The sequence below is a fragment of the Pinus tabuliformis genome, chromosome 1_2 (assembly GCF_031772625.1).
Source record: "Pinus tabuliformis cultivar Carrire ecotype Pingquan chromosome 1_2, CPIR1, whole genome shotgun sequence".
Classification (NCBI taxonomy): domain Eukaryota; kingdom Viridiplantae; phylum Streptophyta; class Pinopsida; order Pinales; family Pinaceae; genus Pinus; species Pinus tabuliformis.
Window position 1 is genome coordinate 167,028,573 of NC_142298.1, and position 22,275 is coordinate 167,050,847.

At 36.2% G+C, this 22,275-nt stretch overlaps 1 long non-coding RNA gene across 1 annotated transcript; it reads left to right on the plus strand.

Annotated features, from left to right (window-relative positions):
* The first annotated feature begins 256 nt into the window (after positions 1 to 256).
* Positions 257 to 857, plus strand: LOC149205011 (uncharacterized). Its single transcript, XR_016251822.1, has 2 exons — positions 257 to 660; positions 769 to 857. It is a non-coding gene; the product is annotated as an uncharacterized LOC149205011 (long non-coding RNA).
* Positions 858 to 22,275: the final 21,418 nt, after the last annotated feature.

The following is a 22,275-nucleotide window of genomic DNA, read 5'->3' on the forward strand; positions in this document are numbered from 1 at the left end:
TTTTATTATTAAAACTTGTATTTCTTTAGGATTTGAAATATTATATATACATTTATACATGCTATAATAATGGACATTTATATTAGAGATGATTGTGATTTGTTCATTTATATTTAATATCAGTTTTTATGATATTTAATAAGAGCATTTTTTTTTTTAATAAGTTTTTGAGAAGTACATATATTCTAAATTAAGTTTACATTTAGATAAAAATATTAGGGTCCGGATTTATGGTAAACGTTTGGATGGTGGAGATGAGCGAAAGAGCATTAGAGGGTAATTGCCTCCCACTCGCAGGTAATTGAAACCTTCACTCTCATCCTCTACGGTCGTGGAACGCTCCTCTGCAAGTTCTCTAGGCTTTGGGAGTTTCTCCTCGCGATTTCACTGCCATCCCACTCTAATTTACCTCTAAGACTTGAATCTTCAAGGATAAATCCAATGGTGGCCATAATAACTCACTAAAAACCCTTATCCATCAGTAAGCCTCATTTGTTTTTGTCATTTTCGCCTTCATGCATAGTTTGGAACATTTGCTCTCTCTCAGGCATAACACCATGGATTCTGCTTGATGAAGCACGGAGAAAGGCTGGTGTTCCCTTGGTAGAAAGCTTTTGTGCATTCATGTGACGCATCTTTTGCCCACAGCGGTTTGTATAGGTGGGTTTGCGGTTTGTACAGGTGTGTTTTTGGTTATAGCAACGCTGCCATTTTCTTTTATGCATTCAATGTTTCTTTGCTTAACTAGCTCGTTTATTCTCCATGAAGGTGAAGCTTTCCTAATGGTAACAATCCACTGCGATGGGCACAAACCGGTTAATACCCTAGCACTTTGCCCATCTCTTCGTAGACACCGAGGTGTGGTCATTCTTGAGACTGCCTAATGAAGGTTTTCAATTCGGGGTTTTTACTTAATTTTGTAAACTTTTGTCAGGTTAAATGGGCTTCATAGATTAAACTAATGTATGTAAAATGATATCTCATTTAATGGAAGTCCAATAGGCTTATTTTCCATATTCTTGAGTTAGAAAACAACCTTATAAGGCCTGCTCTCGTCTACAATAATTTTGTGAATTTATTTCCTAAGTCTCGGACTCTTTAGAGGAGCTATTATCAGTCTTTTGCTTTGTATTTTCATCTACTATAAGAAATAGTGTCGGCCCTGACCATAGTCTCTTTTTAAGTCATTTAATTTCAATTTCATTGCTATATCTCTCCTTTTCATTAGATGGTTTGTATTCAGAAATGTTGTTATCCTTACACACAGATATATATATATATATATAGATACTGTGAAATTATATTTAAAATGAAGTGGGTTTGACATTGGCGAGGGCCGGGCACATGGCCCCAATCCTGTTCATATCGGCATGCCCACGGTGTAAGGTGGAGGGGTTAAGTAGTTAGATTGGCCACTGATTCCATTCATCCCACATCACTAACTTTAAGGCTAGTGACAGAGGGGTCAGCATGTGGCACCTAACCCATGGCCATATGGCCCATAACATGAGTAGGTGTGACTGAGTCGGTAGGCCCGTGGCCTCTGGCCCATGCCCCTGGCCATATTGTGTGGCACATGGTCATGCAAAAGAGCATCTTTTGGGTGTGAGTTCCGAGTTAATTCTCCTACATTTTGCACCAATTTCAATGAAATTTATCTTCATGCCCATGGGAAATTATCGTGTGGGAGATAGGGCAAAGGAGGAAAATGTTGCCATTTTTTCTAGGTATGCTGATTTTGCAGGAAAAATAATAGAGAAATGGAGAAGGAGGCCTAACATGGCCGTTTTTTAGGCTTTCTGAGCTCAAAAAGTGCCCATATATGGGTTTTTGGGTGTTCTGGACACAATGTCAGTATTATTTTTGTGATTTGAGCATTGTATTTGATGTAATTTAGATTTTGAGCATATAATATAAAAGGTGAACATTGGAAGCTCGACCTTGAGATGTAGCCTAGGAAGGGTGAACTCTGTCATCAAACTTTTGTTTTGTGATGTTGCATTGTTGTCTATTTTTCTCTTGTGATATTTGCAAAACTTAACTAAAAATACAAATTTTATGTGCTTCTGTAATTTCGATCCATTTCCTACAAGACATAAAATAGCTTGTAAACATTTTTAAGAAACCTTTGAATTTTTAATTTGAAATCAATTTGGTTCATGGTTTTTTTGAAGGTTCGACTATTTTTATATGTGTTTTTTAATTATTACAAGGTTTAAATTGAGGAGAGGAGGAGTGCTTGAAGAACCAAACCCTCAAATTTGTTCAAGTGGGTGACAAAATCCAAGAACTACACCAGTCATGGTACATGAAGAAGTACATGAGACAATGTCCAAGGATGAGAGAGATTTCAGAAAGACTTTCTATGATCTTGGGATCCTGGAAAGGTCCACACCGGAGCAAGACTTTGGGATTGTTGTCTAGTTCGATGATCATGATCTATATTAAACATTTGGGAGGTGGAGATGCACATAAGAGCATTAGAGGGTAATTTCCTCCCACTCGCGGGTCACTAAAACCCTCATTCTCATCCTTTACTGTCGTAGAGCACTGCTCTGCATGTTCTCTAGGGTTTGATAGCTTCTCCTCATGATTTCAATCCCATTCTACTCCAATTTACCTCTACTGCTTGAATCTTCATAGATAAATCAAATGGTTCCCATAATAATTCACCGGTAACCCTTATTCATCAGTAAGCTTCATTGATATTTTACCTTTTCACCTTCATGCATAGTTTGGAACATTTTCTCTCTCTGAAGTGTAAAAGCCTCGACTTTGTTCGATAAAGGAGGGAGAAAGGCTAGTGTTCCCTTTGTAGCAATCTTCTGTGTCACATGACCCATCTTTTGCCCACGACAGTTTGTAGAGGTGGGTTTTTGGTTATAGCAACACTGGCATTCTCTTTTATACATTCAAGGTTTCTTTGTTTAACTAAATCGTTGCTTCTCCATGCAGGTGATGCTTTCCTACTGGTAACAATTAACTGAGACGGGCATGAACTAGTTACTATCCTATCACTCTTCCTATCTCTTCACAGATTCCCAAGTGTGGTCATTCTCGACACTTCCTAATGAGGGTTTTTGATTAGGGTATTTTACTTAATTTTGTAAACTCTTGTTAGGTTAAATGGGCTTCATAGAAGAAACCAACATATGTAAAATGATATCTCATTTAATGGAAATCTGACAGACTTATTTTCCATATTTCTGAGTTACAAAACAACCTTATAAGGCATGCTTTCATCTACAAGAATTTTGTAAATTTATTTCCTAAGTCTCAGACTCTTTAGAGAAACTTTTATTAATGTTTTTCTTTGTATTTTCATCCACTGTAAGAAACAATGTCCGCCCTGACCGTAGTCTCTCTTTAAGTCGTTTAATTTGAATCTCATTGCTATATCTCTCCTCTTGATTATATGGTTTATACTAAAAAATGTTGTTATTCTTAAAGGAGCATTGTAATTCTTTGACCACTTTTTGTTTATTTTGTGGGCTTAATTATGTTTTCTTTATGCTTAATGTATACTTACAGTATCATTGTTACAGAAGGTACTTGAACCCCTTGGTGTTTCGACTACTACACCCACACATAGTTTTTGGATTATATATGTTGCTATAAAAGTTAGATTGCCTTATGATATGCCTCTTAGAATAGGGACGGTTCCTCGGATGTTGTTCAACAGCCAGCCTGGAACTAAACTAAACTTTGACAAGGTATACCAAAACTTCTATTGCTAACTTGTTTAATATATATACTACGTGACACAACTAGTATTCCACATTCTGTGACACTTCATGCATAATTTACTTTACCCAGTTTTAGCATAACCATAGACTTTTTTCATTAATAACATCCTAATATTAGTTCCTTCAGTAAGCAACACAATTATATATTTTATCCACCATGTCCTACTGCCAGAAAATAACATTGTCATGTATTTTGTCCATAATTTTATGCTTCTATTTTCGACAGAAAAATAACACAGTCATGTATTTTTTCCATAATATTCTGCTTCTAATTTCTACAGAAAAATAACATAGTGATGTATTTTGTGCATAGTATTCTGTTGCTAATTTCTACAAAAAAACATAGCATAGTCATGTCAATTCCTACAGGAAATTAACATAGGGCTTCCTTTTTCTTATATAATTCTAATGTTCTTAAACTTACTAGAAAATTTACCAAATTATAAGCACTTATCTATTCTTGAAGTGGTCCACCACAATATTAAGGAAAAGAGAATTCTTCTCCCAACCTAAGAGAACCAGATTCACACCTATTACTTACCTTGAGCCAATTTTGTGCTCAAAACAGTGAGACTAAATTGTCTCCTGACCACGTGGTCCCAACCAGCTTTAGTCTCTGATGATTTACTAATTTCCATTGGCTACCCATCTTGAGAACTCAGATCTCGTTTGCTTCTTCATGTCCTGTCAGACTTGGAAAAACCAAAATAACAATGTCCTCTTGTTTCCTTCTCCCCGTCTTGGGTTCCCAATATCCTCTTGGCCTCCTAGGATTTTCCTTTCCCTAGAGAGAGGAATCATGCAACTAACTTCCAACCCTTAACTATCTTTATTGTTTACACATGAGAATCTTGTCTCACATCCATCCACTTTGTAATATTGTAGGAAACCTTTTCTAAACATTTCTCAAAAATACATTTGTTCATTTATACACATAACATTCATAATTTCCAATGAGTCTTTAACTACATTAAAAAAAAATAATACTACGAATTATCCTCGTAACTATCGAAAGTGCTCAAAATATCTCAAAACTAGTGTAAAATAGTATATATCATTGTTCTTATTCAAACAACACTTGAATCACCCTAGTCCGACATGATATGTAAAAGTTATCAGGTGATGAAGTTTTTGGCAAATAACTAAAAAGTCAATTTTCAGGGTTGACTAGGTTGCTAACTGAGAAGATGGCACAATGGCATGGCACTAATGTTAGTAGGCTAACTCGACAAGTACAATGGTCAAACACGCTGATCATGTCCTGACTTGTGACAACTCATACAGGTTGAATTAGCAGATTTTGATTGGCTGGTGAATTTTGGTTCATCCAATTAGGAGGTGCTACGTGGCCCTTGATTTTCATGTAGAATTTTTTTTGGAGGCTAATACACCTATCAGTGTTCGATCGCGTATCCTCTTACACAACAGTCACATGTATTATGATGGACCACAGATGTTAGTTGTTATCTCTCTCTCTCTCTCTCTCTCTCTCATGTCCGTGGCCTCTCGTCTGCACCCCTGGCCATATTGTATAGCACATGAACATGTAAAAGAGGAGAGTTTAGGTGTGGGTGCTCAGTTAAGAGTCCTACATTTTTCATAAATTTCGGCCGAAATTTTGTAGTTCCACGTGAAATTGTCATCTTGGGGATATGCCAAAAGAGGAAAACGTTTTCTTTGTTTGCTAGTTTTGGTGATTTTACAGGACAAATAACAGAGAAATGAAGAAGGATAGGTACTTTGGCCATTTTTCAACATTTTTGAGCCCAAAAAGAGCCTATACAAAGGTTTTTGGGTGTTCTAGATACAAAAGAAAAATTGTTTTTTGGGATTTGAGCATTGTATTTGATGTAATTTACATTTTGAGCATAGAATATAAAGGGTCAACATTGGAAGCTTGACCTCGAGATGTGTCCTAGGAGGGGTGAACTCCGTCATCAAATTGTTGTTTTTTGATGTTGCATGTTGTATATTTTTCTCTGGTTATATTTGCAAAACTTAACTAAAAATACTAAGTTTATATGGTTCTGCAATTTCGATCCACTGCCCACAAGAAATAAACTAGCTTTTAAACGTTTTCAATAAACCTACAAATTTTTAATTACAAATCAGTTTGGTATGAGATCATGATTGTTTTGAAGGTTTGACTATTTTTACAAGTGTTTTTTAATGATTAGAAGGTCTAAATTGAAGAGAGGAGAAGGAGTGCTTGAAGAACCAAACCCTCAAATTGGTTGAAGGAGGTCACATAATCCAAGAACTACACTAGTCGTGGCACATGAACAAGGACATGAGATGATGTCTGAGGAGAGAGATGTTTCAGAAAGGCTATTTATGATATGCCAGAGATGGTAAAATTGTTGTACAATGAAAGGACATCAAGGTTGCAATGAGAGAGTTAAAACCATCCAAAAGTTAATGGTGGTGATGGGATAAATCTTCTATTTCCTCCACCACCTCCTCTTTCACCTCCATCTTCACCTTCATCCTCATCTCCTTCTTCACCTCTTTCAACACCTAGACATACTCCTCCGATATCTCCAAAAGGACATGCTAAGTCTCATTTTCTAAAGCTTGATGTCAAGTTTTAATTGCCTACGTACAATGGGAAAGTAAATGTTGAAAAGATGGATAATTGGGTTTGTCTAATTAAGGTCTATTGTAGGATTCAAAGGGTTAAGGATGATGTCACAAAGATCCACCTTACTTCTCTTTATTTTGAAAGTCCATCCCTCATCTGGTGGGAGACCAAATGTTAAGAAGATTTGAATAAAAGTCGTAAAATTAAATCTTCTTGGAATTATTTTGTAGCTACATTAAGAAGGAGATTTTATCCATTAGCTTATATACAAAACAATTATAGATTGCCAAAATTTGAGACAAATTATAGGTCAGAGTGTTCAAAGTTACACACAATAATTTAGAAGAAGAGATTTAATCTTGGGTGTTGATTTGTCTTCACAAGATGCTCTCCTTAAATGCATAGGTGGATTACATATTTATTTGAGACATACTATACTTATGTTTAATCGCACCAATCTATATGAAGTACATGTTTAGGAAACTCACTTAGAATCTAGAGGCAAGAATGTTCCTCAATATACTAGCAAGAAACCATCCAAATCTGGATACAAAGGGAAGGGGAAGTTTAAAGGCAAAGGAAAAGAGAATGCTACACTAAAGAAAGAGGAAGAGAATGCTACACTAAAGAAAGAGGGAGAGAAACTTTCCTATAATAATTGTTCAGAACAAGGCCATGACGAAGACCATTATTGGAAATTACATCCAAAAATGAGACCAAAGAAGTTCAATAACAAGGGGAAACAATAGACTATTGCAACTAGTGAACATGATCTAGGATTTTATTCAAGTGACTAAACCAAAATTCATAGCCATGTGAATGAAATGTAGAGATTTTATTGCAATTAGTAGGTCTTCTAGTAATATTATTGTGTCAGAAAATAATAAAGAAAGAATTGAGATTTTCTATATCAAGGTCATCAAAAAACATACACAAGTTGATACATTGTTTGATAGTGGATCCCAAGAGAATCTTAATTTTAAAGTGATTATCAAGAAACTAAATCTAGAAACTACACCTCATAATAAACCTTACTCTTTGGGTTGGGTATGTGATGATGCCAAATTGCAAGAGACAAGAAAATGTAAACTCAAATTTGCCACCATTGCAAAATTTATAGATGAGGTAGAACTTGATGTAGTACCACTTCAGATATGTGGAATTGTTTTAAGGAGTCCATACTTGTAGGACCAAAAAGACGTATTTTATCATCATGAGAAAAAATATCATCCTTTTAAAGATGGAGTTGAGTATATTGTTAGACCACATCACAGGAAGATGATCTTATCTCTTGTAAGTGTTGTTCAAATGAGAAGGCTTGCAAATTCTAGTAAGAATTTTGTGTTGTTCACGATCAGAGCTAAAGATATTGTTGAATATGAAGCTTTTACAAGATGTGATTCTAAAATAAAGCATGATTTGGTTGAAGTTGTTAACACTTATGACAAGATGTTTTAAGAACCTGAAGGGTTGCCTACTAAAAAAGGAATCAAACATGAGATTCACTTGCAACATCATGCACCTGTTTGAAACATTGACATGTATAGAATGTCAATTTTCGAGAATACAAAAAGAAGAAAATTCAAGAGTTGATGGACAAATGGGTCATCAAGCCTAGCACATACCCTTGTGGGTATCTTATTGACAATTCTCTCTTGTCTATGTGAGTATCTATCTATTCTAATCACAAATTCATCCAGCACAAAGGGAGATCAAATTTCTCCAACTATGAACCTCTTTAGTGTTTTTCACCTTTAGATTCCTCTCATGATTGGCTAAATTCCACTTTCATGTTTTTCACTCTTTGATTCCTCTCGGGGTCGGCTAGATTCATGGTTAAGATAGATTTACACTAATATATATGTACCGTGTATTATCTCCATTAATTCCTATCGGGGTTTGCTAGATTCATGGATAACATAGATTTACACTAATATATATGTACCATGTATCATCTCCATTAATTCCTATCAAGGTTTGCTAGATTCATGGTTAACATAGATTTACACTAATATATATGTACCATGTATCATCTCCATTAATTCATATTGGGGTTTGCTAGATTCATGGTTAACATCGATTTACACTAATATATATGTACCATGTCTCATCTCCATTGCTCACCCCAATCAAAAATTGCACATCTCCTTCCTTCAATCTCAACAACACACTAATAAAATATTTACAGCAAACAATTCTTAGTGAAATTGCATTTTTTTGTTATCCAAATTACATAATTGAACCTTGAAAGGATTGTGTAAACTAATCAATATTTTTTCTTATTAATATATTTCTTAATAAACATCTCTCTCATGTTGGGAAATAACTATTTCGTGCCTCACTCTTTCTCTAATATTGAAATATATTACTTAGTCATGAGCGTTCTCTAATATTGAAATATATTACTTAATCGTGAGTATCAAACTATTTTATTTATAGTTCATATTGAAATTTTTCTTGTTATTAATATTTTTCAAATAAAATTTATATTTTATAAGAATTTAATGAATTACTTATCTCTTTGATTAAGAGGTAATAGAAAACTCTCTCTCTCTCTCTCTCTCTCTCTCTCTCTCTCTACACACACAATTTATGTTGGACATTGAAATATTTTACTAACTCAGATCGAGCTTAAGCATGGAACTATAATTAAATATTTTAATTCAATTTGGCCATTGAAATATTTTACTAATATATATCCAAACATATATCTAGGGGTCAAATACTTTGAGGTGCAAACCTCTTTTAAAATACAAAACATGAAATAATATTTGAGCCCCTAGAGATTTGATCCCTTAAGTCTACATTTAGATATTACTTAACTCTGCATATTGTAATATTTTATTTATGATCTACATTTCATTTTTAATTATTATTGATAGTTTAAAATTCCACATTAATTTTATATTAAAAATGAATTAAGTACACATCTCCCTCTTATTAGGAAGTACTTGGATTTTGTTTCTTTCAAAAAAAAAATTCTCTTTAAGCATTAAAATATTTTATTGTGGTCAACACTAAAATTCTTATTTTTATTTCAATTTATAAATATACATGATTTTTGATATTGAAATAAATTACTTAGTATGGATACTCAAATAGTGTTTTTAAGTGTTCTATTTAAATATTGTTAAAAATTATAAGAATTATATATCTTCATCACACTTAAAAGTAAAAATATAGCATTCTTCACTTTTGATTGCTATAATTTTCTATAAAGTTAATTGCAGTGAGAGGCCTTCTCCAACCCAGTATGGTAGGGATGTTATAATGTCCTCTAAACGTTCTGACTCAATCAAAATAAAATAAAAATTACTCTATGATCAATAAAAACAACTTCAAATTAGTCGATGAGAATTTGAATTGACATTGAAGTGATACTCTATTAGGGCACTCTAGGGGTGATACTACAAAAATGTGAGATCATCATTCAATACATGAAACGACTAAAAAAAACCACAATTATATCCCATGACCATTGATCTCCTTTAGTTAAGTACCACTATGTTGGATAGAGGTGATTCAAAATGGATATGTTCTAAGGTGATGTTTCATCACCCTTCATGAACCCTCGACAAACATGCTTCTTTCTATTGTTAAAGCATCAAGCATCACCTCCTCTCTCATGTGTCTCCCTCTCTATTTCTGCCATTCCCCCAATATGCTTCCTCATTCCCTGTCAAACCCTTGAGATCCCCTCCCATGCTATAATCTTCTCCCTTGTGAGCCTCTATGCTAATTTTTCTCCTTCCCTAGTCGTGTGATGCCCCCACATAAAAATAAATAAAAATAATTTACCTAATTAATCCTTACTTATAAATAAATAATTAAATATGGCACTTTATACATGCACATTATATGATATGATATACATACATATATATACATATATATATATATATATATATATATATATATATATATATATATATATATATATATATATATATATATATATATATATATATATATATATATATATATATATATATGTGTGTACTTTTTCGTTTGGACTACATTGTAATATTTATCTAAGGTAGGCGATGATCATAAAGTTAGTATAAGGTCTGCTTCACAAACTCTAAACACATGACTCAACAATGGACTATGGTGCATGCTGTGATATTAACCCAGGTCAAACCCTCCAGAAATTTCTCCACTTCACACCACATAGAAATTACTCATCTTGGGCTTGGAAAGATCCACACTGGAGCAAGACTTTGGGATTGTTGTCGAGTCGATGGTTAGGATCTATGTTAAATGTTTGGAAGGTGGATATGCATGGAAGAGCATTAGAGGGTAATTTCCTCCCACTCGCGGGTCACTAAAACCCTCATTCTCATCCTTTACCATCGTCAATTGCTCTGCACGTTCTCTAGGGTTTGGTAGTTTCTCCTCACTATTTCATTCCCATCCCACTGCAATTTACCTCTAGGTCTTGAATCTTCAGAGGTAAATCCAATGGTGCCCATAATAACTCACTGCTAACCCTTATCTGTTAGTAAGCTTTATTTATCTTTTTCCTTTTCGCCTTCATGCATAGTTTGGAACATTTGCTCTTTGTGAGGTGTAACACCATGGATTTTGTTTGATAAGGAAGGAAGAAAGGCTAGTGTTCCCTTGATAGCAATATTTTGTGTCACGCAACCCATCTTTCGCTCACGACGGTTTGTACAAGTGGGTTTTTGGTTATAGCAAAGCTTCCATTTTAGTTTATACATTCAAGGTTTCTTTGTTTAACTAGCATGTTGCCTCTCCATGCAGGTGAAGCTTTCCAACTGGTAACAATCCACTGAGATGGGCATGAACCAGTTACTACCCAAGAACTCTGCCCATCTCTTCGGAGACTCCCAGGTGTGGTCATTCTCGAGACTTCCTAATGACAATTTTTGATTCAAGATTTTTACTGAATTTTGTAACCTTATGTAAGGTTAAATGGGCTTCATAGAAGAAAGCGGCATATGTAAAATTATATATCATTTAAGGGAAATCCGACAGACTTATTTTCCATACTTCTAAGTCACAAAACAACCTTATAAGGCCTGCCTTAATTTACAAGAATTTTGTAAATTTATTTCTTAAGTCTCACACTCTTTAGAGGAACATTTATCAGTCTTTTTCTTTGTATTTTCATCTAATGTAAGAAATAGTGTCAGCCTCGGCTGTAGTATCTTTCAAGTCATTTAATTTCAATTTCATTGTTGTATCTCTCCTTTTGATTAGATGGTTTATGCTCAGAAATGTTGTTATTCTTAAAGGAGCATTGTAATTCCTTGACCACCTTTTGTTTATTATGTAGGCTTAATTACATTTTCTTTATGATGAATGAAAAATTATAGTATCATTCTGACAGAAGGTACTTGAACCCCTTAGTTTTTCGATTACTGCATCCACACACAGTGTCCGGATTATATATGTTCCTGTAAAAATCAGATTCCCTTACTATATGACTCTGAGAATAGGGACTGTTCCCCAAATGTTGTTCAACAACTAGCATGGAACTAAACCAAACTCTAACAAGGTGTAATATAACTTCCGATATTAACTTTTTAATATATATACTATGTTACACGACTAGTATTCCACATTCTTTGACACTTCTTGCATAATTTAGTTTACCAAGTTTTAACACAACCATACACTTTTTTTCATTAATAATATCTTGTTATTAGTTCCTTCAATAAGCAACACAGTTATATATTTTATCCACCATGTCCTGCTTCCAGAAAATAACACTCCCATGTATTTTTCCATAATATTTTTCTATTCTTTTCTATACAAAAATAACACAGCCATGCATTTTTCCCATAATATTCTGCTGCTAATTTCTACAGAAAAATAACATAGTCATGTATTGTTTCCATAGTGTTATCTCTCTAAAATTTCCCTAGAGTTGTTATCCTATGTCAAAAGAAATATTAGAGGTAACCACAAATGTACTTTTGAGATCAGGATCTAGCCTTTCAATCTTAGAGAGGGCTCTCTCTTTATGATTTAAATTTGTTGAGTTAATTGATTTTAGTGTAGTTATTTAAGCTTTGATTGGGGTTTGATTTTGATTTGTTGGTGGAATTATTGAATTAGATGTATAGAGGGATGTCCTTTACCATTGGGCTATGGGGTCAAGTGTTAAGAAAATAGGATTGAGTCAGGTTCTTAAGATAGTGTTCACAAGGCAAGGTAGCTGAGTAAATTGAGATCTTTTAGGCTGGATGGTGAAGTTGTTTTCAATCGGTGTCAAGGAGAAGTTAAGAATTCCCCAAACTGGATAATGAGGGAAATGATAGAAGTCAATCAAAACTAGGGAGCAGTGAATGATTCCCTACTCTTGATATTAGAAGAAAACATGTAAATGAATAATTGTTCAAGACAGAGTGTACTTAAACAAATTCTGTAATAATATTCCAGTTATTCCATCCTATTTAGATAACATGCAAGTATGTGAAACACTTAAGAAGATAACCATTTGACAAACAGAAATAGTTCACTGAAGTGGCCCAACACATGAATCCTGTAATGTAATGCCTTTAATACTCAGTCCTGACTTGAAAAATGATACAATGAACACTTAGGTTTCAGATCAATACAACTATAGAAAATGTTTAGCAATCCACCATTTATACTTCGAATTATGAAGTATTTATACAAAAACTTATTACAAAATATCCCAAACTGTTTTCGGAATTATTCAAGGAAAAAGAAAAATCTTCGTGTAAGAATATAGAGACAGATATGTAACTACTGCAAGCTGTCCCTATTCATTTGGCTCTGTTGTCAGATCTTTTGTTACTTTTTCTCTTTTGTTGTTGCTTTACTCTAGTTGTCATTTTACTTTGCCTTTTGACTGATACTCTTTCATCTAATACTCTTTCACTTAGTTGATTTACTGCTTTTATTTCACTACTGTGTATCCACTGTTTACCTTGCATTTTCATAGTAAATCATTTAATTTTTCCCAAGTCTATGTATCTAGTAATTTAATATTTACCATTCTTTTGTAGACTTCATCAGCTTTTGTGTATTTTGTAAAGGTGGGCTTGTTTACAAAAACATGTTTTACCTCATGCTAGAGGTAAAAGAGGTTCTCAAAAGTCTAGTAAAGAACCTTTCCTGTAGGCATCCCTTTCATAGAGGAATTATTGGCTTGCTCCCTTGCCACTTCTATGATTTTCTTGTTATAGCCTTCATGTGGCATTAACCTATCATTTATTACCAATGGATTTGGTAGACCTTTCTGCCTCAAAACATCAAATTTGACCATGAACCTGCCTATATCTAGCTCCATGGTTTTTCATTTGTCCTCAAGCTGCATCATCAAGTTCCTCTTGGTGATTACTTTATTCACCTCTAGTATGGTGCCAGTCCTGTCAACTATGCCAAGTTCCTGCAATTCATATTTATTCTTTGAGTTAAGGAATTAGATTATTCTTGAGGCTTATTCTGGCATATTTCCAAGTCCGGCCTTAACTCTTTGAATTGCTTCACTAGTCTCTTTGACTAAATCATTTTGTTCCAAGATAACTTGTGGACCAACCAATGCACTGGTGGCTGCATTGGAAATATCATTTCATGTGAGGAGGCCCATGCATTGTTTAGGATAGGAGTAGGATTAGTGTTTTCTTTTTGTTTTGTTTTCATTCTTTCTTTGTTTTTCTTTGCATTCTTGTTTTATTTTCGCTTTACTTCTACCCTTTTCTTTCTTGTTTGTTTTCTTTTTTTCACCCATAGGTTAGCTTCACATGAAACTATGTTTGGCCCTTGAGACAAGATGGGAAAATATAAGAGGACTTGTACATCTATCAACATTTGGTTATCTTTCTATTCCCTCTCCTTATGAAGAGCTTGTTGTCTTGAGTCAATGATAGCCTGATGGGAAATAAGTTATGTTCAAAGGGAGTCTTGGTGAAAACACAACACTTTCACTTTTAACGAGCACCGCCTACTCTAATCGTTTTTTTTTTGGGTTAACCCTTGTCATCTCAGTCAAGTAAAGTAAGGTCAGGGGGAAAACTTTAACAAGTATGTTAGAGGTATATATACCATACTTATCTAAAGGGACAACCTTTTTTGCTCTCAATAAGTGGGGATCCCTCTTTAGCCTCTGAAATAAATAAGTGCCTATGCAAAGTTCTTTGAGAAATAAAAAAAAATAAAATTAAAAATAAACAAGGTGAAAGAAGAGAAAGGCCTCCACAGCAGAGAGGTGATGTAAGTAACTCTTCCAGGGTATTGACTAGGCTCGCTGGTAGTGGAGCGATGCTTGTGTTCATGCGTTACTCCACCAGGGTACTGTCCAGGCCTGCTAGCAGCAGAGCGACACCAAAGATGAATCTAAAACTTTCACAATCATATTACTTGTGCATCAATATACCCCTCATCCCCAATCGAAACAACTAAGTTGAATTATCTTGGTAAGTGTGCTAACTGATCAAGAGAATGGTAGGGACTACATATTTCACTAAAGCTAGTGAAGAAGCCATGATGATCAAAGAATCGAACAATACTTCTGGAAGAGTTAGACTCGCTTTCATTAGACAAGTTCCATATAGATAGCTAGAGTTCTACTAGTGTGTCACCAATGTTATAGCGGCTATAACCACCCTCCAAAATTTTGGGTTGCATGCACATTTCAGAGCCTACCATGGATCTTGTGATCAATTGTTCCTTGGCGACTTATTGGTAAGATGATGATCTCAATCCCCCTCCTTGATCTCAAGAGTTGTTCACATTCTCATATGTATGCAACATGTGTCATATTTGGGCATGGGGCTTATCATTTTTCATCAGAAGGGAAATTTATTCTACTTCAAGGAGGAATATTTGTGCATATTAGTTGTTCTCATTGCATAGACATGTTTCACACTCACTTCACACACTCTTGTCAAAAATGTTGTTGCATCAAGTAGAGTATGTTTTACATCTTTTGGATGGCATATGTTGTGTCACTAAGTGTTCAAGTGTGTGATCACAGTTAAAGTTATATCACTATTCACATCAGTTCCACTAATCACACACTTAGCCAAATTATGGAGTTTCATGAGCAACCTAGCCTCATCCAGGTTTCTGGAATTGCACAGTTTGCTTCTACAACCCTCCAGATTTTTCCCTTGCCCGTTTGAACTACACAATGCACAGATACCTAGCCTCCCTTGGCATCGAAAAGTGCACAATGGTTTCCTATAGTGTCCTTCTGTTGGCTAAAATCCATTGTCTCTAGAAACTGTGTAGTATTTTCCCTCAACTGCCCAGTTTGCCTTGCATCCAGAAACTACGCAGAAGTGTCCTCTGAGGACCCCCGCAGCAGTGTCTTGCATCCAAAAACTACACAGTGTTGTCTCCAACTCACCAGTCTATCTTGCAACCTGAAACTGTGCAAAGTGTCCTGTCAGGACCCCATCCTGTAGCAGTGTCTTGCAATCAGAAATAGTGCGGTGTTCCTTAGCTGTCCAGTTTTCCTTTCTTTCATAAACTATGTAGATGTGCCTCCCAGGGCTTCATCCTGGCATCAGTCACTTCTCGTTGACAATACACAGGTCTATCTCTCAATGACCACAAGGAAATATGACATGGTAGATGACTCTCAAGGAGTTTAGGAGAAAGGTCAAGGAACGGAGTTATGATAAAATATCAAGACTCCATGCAAACTTCGTCGAATGCATAACCCTCTAGAGGGTAAGTATGGTAAGTAAATCTCATATTTTCAAATGCATCCCTTAGTGTAGCTTGAAGTATGGATATGATTATGTCTTCAATGACATGCATGAAAGTCATTCCATGTGTTTCCTCTATGTGTCTTGCTCCCTGTCGCTTGTTGGACTAGTGGTCCTCTTTTAGCATATTGAATGTTTTTTCATGCTTGCGATCTTGTTCTAGAAATATTGAACGTTTTTCTTTGTGTGCATGAGTTGTCTTCGCTTTGTGAACATTCTTCGTACTCACACACAAATTTTTAAAAACAGTCACTCAAGTGTCGTCACAGTCATTTGAAGGTGTATCTCAACTGTCACACTTGTCTCTCTTAGCTACTTTAAGGCAGTCTCAGTGAGCACATGTTTTGTCTGGTTGATCTATGTTGTCTCATTGTTGAAATATGATAAGTGTATAATCACATTGTCAGACCACAAAAAGTCAATTTCTTTCGACACTTAGTGATTTTCCTGAAAACATGCTCGACCAAACAACCTCCTTCAGACAGACCTTGACTAAGTTTCACTACGCAGTCTCAACCCTCAGTGACCCTTCTCTGTTGTCTAGAACTGCACAGTTCTTGTGGTTGTCCTCTGGGTTAGTTGCAACGTGCAATCCTAGAAGTGAGGAGCCCGTCTACCTCCCAAAACTATGCATAAGTTTCCTCCGAGCATGATACAAACTACGCTTCCTGCAATATTAGTTGTTAATCCTCCCTATGGACTATCGAAAACATGTACTACACTGAGATTTAGGGCTGCACTACTCTCCAAAACTACATCGACAGTCCCATCTAATCCCCTTGCTGCCTGCCCTGCACTGCCTTAGAAAACTATCTAGAAATGATCAGCAAGGCCTCTGTTGCCTTGCTTTCAACTGTCACCAGAAATTGCGTAGTCCTGTTCGGTAAGTCCTTCATTGGCTTTCTCTGCACTGCCTGAAAAAAATGAACAGAATTCCCAGCTAGTCTCCCTATGGTCTGCCTTGTCTTCCTCTTGAAAACTGTGTAGCAGTTCCCATGCACTCTACCTTGTCTTCTTCCCAGGAACTGCGCATAAATGACTGGTGGTCCCTCAACAGGGTTTCTATGTCTTCCCTAAATAAATTGCATAGAAATTCACAGTAGCCTTGCTTTGTCAACCCCATGGAAATTGTGTATAATTGCCCAATAGTCCCTCTGCAACCCCCCTCTATCCTTCCTCTGGGAACTATGCAAAAGTTGTCCCTTTCAAGGTCTTGTCTCGCAGTTGACACTAGTGACTGTCATTGCCTGATTCCTCCTCCCAGTGATCATTGCAAAAATTTTCCCAATAGTACAGACCGATCTTCAGAATCCCTCATCCCAGCATGAGATTTTCTCTGCACAATTTCAATGTCCCATCCTCCCTCCCAGTCACCTAGACCTAAACATAAAAAATAATGCATCATGCTAGACTAGGAGATTTTCGGATTTGAATTCATCCCATCATGAGTGAATTTTAGGAATAGGTACATTGATGGAACATGGCAAGATGATGAATGGGATTAAGAAGGAGTGCATGCTAGAGGACTCACTTAGAGTTGTATAGATGCAAAAAGCACATCGAGTATGTTAGAAGACTTACTTGCAGTTGTAGGGATGCACAAAGAACATCGAGTAGCAAGTGAAAGGAGTACATGCATGGAACCATCTTGCAAAGATGAAGACCATTGAGGACCCCATAACACCAAGCTATGCGAAAGTGAAGATGAAGGATGACCAAGAACACATCTATCACTTAGCTGCGTAACAACTTGACATGGACACCGCAGTCAGCAAGTACATGTCAGTAGTGTCATGTCGAGTTGTGTAATGATTTGTCTTAGCCACATCACTACTATGGGCCATACTCATTGTAATAAAATGTAATGTAAAGTTAAATTTGAAGTGTCATTAGTGGAATACAAATGGTCATTATGTAATGTAAGGAGTTATGTAATGAATATGAAGAGTCATGAGGGTAGCCGAAGTGTCACAAAGTGGAATGTTAAGGGTCAACCCACCCTTTACTATATATAGAACCTCATAACTCATAGAACAAGATTTTGGGAGCCAAGATTTTGCTAGGCATTGCTTAGAGAGGGCTTGGAGAGTATTATGATGAGCCTTGGTTCCACCATAATGCAGAGCGAGTGCATCTCTTTGTAGGAGCAGGGGGTGTTGACTGTAATGTTCCACCATTAGGGCTAGAGGTTGTCATGGTTGTATGTATGGATGGAACTTTCACTTTATATAATATAACAAAGCCAACATGTTTTCATACATATGTTTTTATTGTAGTTGGACTATTCTGGTTGCTTTAGCAACGTATGTTGTTTAACATATGCATTCATGTATGAACTACTTTGTATATGATTGTATGAACATCGTTGGAATCATATTATTGGTTTAACCTGTGACCCTAGATTATGAACTATTCCACTTCCAAGTCGTGATGTCATTCTGCTCATGTGTTCCTTTTAGGCTATGTACTCTTACATGCTTCTAAGGGGCACACTTACTTTTCCCATTTGTGTGTTAAAACATCCCCATTCATCTCTCTCGACCCACCGCAAGGTCATACACTTTCTTCTGACAAATATATCTTTCTTAGCTCTGGGAATTACCGTATTAAAGGAACTATTGTACTACCCATGCTTGGGACTCCTACTCCAAACGATCTGAGGTCTAGTTGGGACTTCTTATCTGGTAGATCCCTTGACATGTTGATGGGTCCAACACTATCAACAACTACATACATAATCCTACAACTTGTGAAAAAAATGGGCTATTTTCCATGTTGTTTTGGGGAATCTAGGGGCGAGGAGAAGGGTTGATATATGATACACAAACCTACCAAACATGGGAGTCAAAATTGTGAAGGAAATTAGCCCACATTATAAAAACATACTACATAGTATTTAGCCACGCAATGCATAGATAACCTTTGTCCAGGTTTGAATGTAGAACAACTTGGTGAATATTTTTATTTCAGAATTGGAACCAAATGGGCACTATTTTAGATATTGGCTGTTCAAATGTCCTCAAAACCATCCCAATAGATCTCCCAAAACTCCCTATTTTTGGAAAGAACCATCTAGAAGATTTGGGATAAGTCCTTAAAACCATCATAAAATGTCTCCCAAACATCCCATTTTCTAGAAAGAAACATTTTGACAAAGTGGGAGAGAATCACACATCCTTAGAGATGTCTCGTTCAAAATAGGGACTTTCCCCTTGCAATCCCCAAGGAGGGGAAATCCATAGGAGCCATCCTAGAAGTAGGGACAAGTACCCCTATGCAACATTGTCCTCAATGCATAATGCACATGATACACTACAAAGTGATCTAAGAGAGTGACACACAAACATATGAACTCATGATCAAGTGTAGAAATTGACCTATATATCCACAACTATAATGTATGTAAGGAAATTGTGAAATCATTCCATGCATGCATGGAAGATAACGACTATCATATCTAATTAAATTTTAGTACTAACATCCCTACAATTGGAGGGCCTAAATTAACGAAACAATGGAAAATAAAACTTATAATTGTATATTTCTATTGTACTTCCTACAAAATGCAAGTAGATTTTGGATTACAAATTTACAACCATGATTACATAATAAGTACTTACAGTTTTGAGGGTACCCATACCCATGGGCTTCAGAGCAGTAATGAAATGTTTTGAAATTCCCACTAATGGATTTGAGAGCATCCAAAACATTCCATTTCTCCATTCTCATATTCACACCACTATTTTCTATGCTTCTTTCACACTACTAACCTTAGGGATAGTTTAGACACTTATTACTTGCATATTCTTACATATGAGACCATTGTTGGGCATTTAAATGCTACCTACAAGCTGTCACTGAACCATGTAAGTAAACTTATTAATTTCCTACTAATAATCACAAAATTTGTTATAAAATTATATATTACGGAGCAATGGAACACATAAAATATTGCAGAAATATAAACACAGAAAACGCATAAAAAAAGAGAGACACAGATATACGTGGTTCACCAAGTTTTGGCTACGTCCACCCCAAATAGCCAGTCCTTCCTTTTTATTATCCAGCAAAATGAAGAGACACAATCTATAGCAAATCCGCTGTAATATCCTCTGTTTTGTCTCACAGTCTCACCTCTCTATTTCTCTCTCACAGAATACACATCTATCACACAGCCTCAAATACAATACCCTCATACAAAGAGAGGGGTTGCCTCCTAGGGCAAAAAACCCTAAACTAAACATAAGTTCTATCGTCAAATCATCCGCCTAATGAATGGCCCAGATTGACTAGAAATTACTATACTTTTACAAGGCAATTTTACAGCTGTTTTTAGCTTTGCGGGTGTTGCCCCCGAAACCCCCCGCTAGGGGGGGGCTCCCAAAGGTCGTAGCCGCCCCCCCTGGACCCCCCCTGCAGCAAATATTTTACGGGCGGCCATTTCAAACTGGGGTCCTATGTGGCGATACCTTTGAATATAGAAGATAATCAGGCTCCACACCCAACAATCTCCCATTTGGAGACTGATTGTAGCAACTCCACCACTGCTCCATTTGCTGGACAATGACTCCTCTTTGGACCTGGCTGTTTCTCATCTTCATCGTCATCCTTGAAGACCAACTGAAACTAAGCATATTCTCAGTTTCTCCCTGGTTACAACTTTTGTTAGCATATCTGCAGGATTTTGGCTAGTGTGTATCTTTTCCAGCTTCAACTCTCCATCTTCCAACACTGATCGTATGAAATGGTACGTGAGCTGTATGTGTTTAGTCCTGGAATGAAACGCTGAGTTCTTTGCAAGATGAATGGAACTTTGGCTATCACTGTATAACGTGCCCATATCATGCTCCTTACCCAATTCAACCATAAACCTTTGTAACCAAATCATTTCTTTACTAGCCGCTATAGCAGCAACATACTCTGCTTCTGTTGTTGAAAGTGCAACAACACTTTGGATTTTTGAAACCCAACTGACAGTTGTTCCTCCAACAGTAAATACATATCTTGTAGTGCTCCTCCTGTTATCTCTGTCACCTGCCATATCTGCATCAATGTATCCTTGTAGGGAGATGTTTGAACCACCAAAGCATAATGCTTGATTTGTGGTACGTTTCAAATATCTGAGAATCCATTTCATTGCCATCCAATGTTCCTTTCTTGGATTGTTCATGTACCTGCTCACAACTTCCACTGCATGTGCAATATCAGGCCTTGTGCACACCATTGCATACATTAAGCTTCCAACTGCTGATGCATATGGAACTTTAGACATATAATTCATGTCTTCTTGGGTCTTTGGGCACATTTCCTTGCTAAGTTTGAAATGGCTAGCAAAAGGTGTACTAACTGGTTTTGCATTGTGCATGTTAAATCTTTTCAACACCTTTTGTATGTACTCATTCTGAGACAATTTTAATTTACGATTTTTCCTGTCTCTACTTATTCTCATACCAATGATTTGTTTTGCAACTGCCAAATCCTTCATTGCAAATGAATTTGCCAATTTTCTTTTGAGCACATTTATTTCCTGCATGTTAGATCCTGCAACAAGCATGTCATCTACATATAATAACAATATAATATAGCTGCCATCATTTTTCTTTTTCACATAAACACAGTGATCAGAGTGACATCTAGTATAACCTTGTTCAGACATAAACTTGTCAAATTTTAGATACCACTGCCTTGGAGCCTGTTTTAAGCCATACAAGCTCTTCTTCAACCTACACACTAGTTTCTCCTTCCCTTTCACCTCATATCCTTGTGGCTGCTGCATATATATCTCTTCCTCCAAATCCCCACGGAGAAAGGCAGTCTTTACATCTAACTGCTCAAGATGCAAATCTTCAGCTGCTACAAGACTTAAAATAGTTCTGATTGAAGTCATTTTAACAACAGGAGAAAATATTTCATCAAAATCAATACCTTTCTTCTGTGCAAACCCCTTCACCACAAGTCTAGCTTTATACCTCTGTTTTCCTCCATCTTCTTCCTTCGGCCTGTAAACCGATTTATTCTTCAATGTAGTTTTTCTTACAGGCATCCTGGCTAAATCCCAAGTCTGGTTATGCATTAGGGAGTCCATCTCTTCTTCGATGGCTACCTCCCACTTCTTCCTTCTTTCAACCTGCATATCTTCTTCACAACATTCAGGTTCACTGAAATCAGTCAACAATAAATAATATAATAAAGGAGAGTATCGTTCAAGGGGTCTACTTATCCTGGTAGATCTTCTAAC